Below are 594 nucleotides of genomic sequence, written 5' to 3'. Positions count from 1 at the left end.
AGATTTATTTTCTGTCCTGCAGCCGTCTCTGTATGTACAGACGATGCTTTGTTTGTATTAACACAAATAACCTCCTGTAAGTTTACTGTCATCTGTGACATGTCACCAAATAAATGAAAAACACTGATCATTTTAGTTAGTTTGGGTCATTATTGATGTGTGTGTGTGTGTGTGTGTGTGTGTGTGTGTGTGTGTGTGTGTGTGTGTGTGTGTGTGTGTGTGTGTGTGTGTGTGCGTGTGTGTGTGTGTGTAATGTGTATTTATATAGTGCATTTATTATGTTTGGCCATACACCCAAAGCGCTTTACAATCATGAGGGGGGTCTCTCCACACCACCACCAGTGTGCAGCATACCCTTGGATGTTGTGACGGCAGCCACAGGACAACGGCGCCAGTGCGCTCACCACACACCAGCTATTGGTGGAGTGGAGAGACAGTGATAGAGCCAATTTAGTGGATGGGGATGGGTAAGGGCCGATGGAGGGAATTTGTCCATGCAGGACACATGTTGTTTTATTATTTATAAAGATCATTAAACTGGTTTTGCTGTCAGGGTTATTGCTGTTAGGAGTTTTTATTATTGACTTAATTATT

Source organism: Danio rerio, chromosome 4, assembly GCF_052040795.2.
Source record: "Danio rerio strain M-AB ecotype USA chromosome 4, GRCz13ab, whole genome shotgun sequence".
NCBI classification, from domain to species: domain Eukaryota; kingdom Metazoa; phylum Chordata; class Actinopteri; order Cypriniformes; family Danionidae; genus Danio; species Danio rerio.
This window is presented reverse-complemented; position numbering follows the sequence as displayed.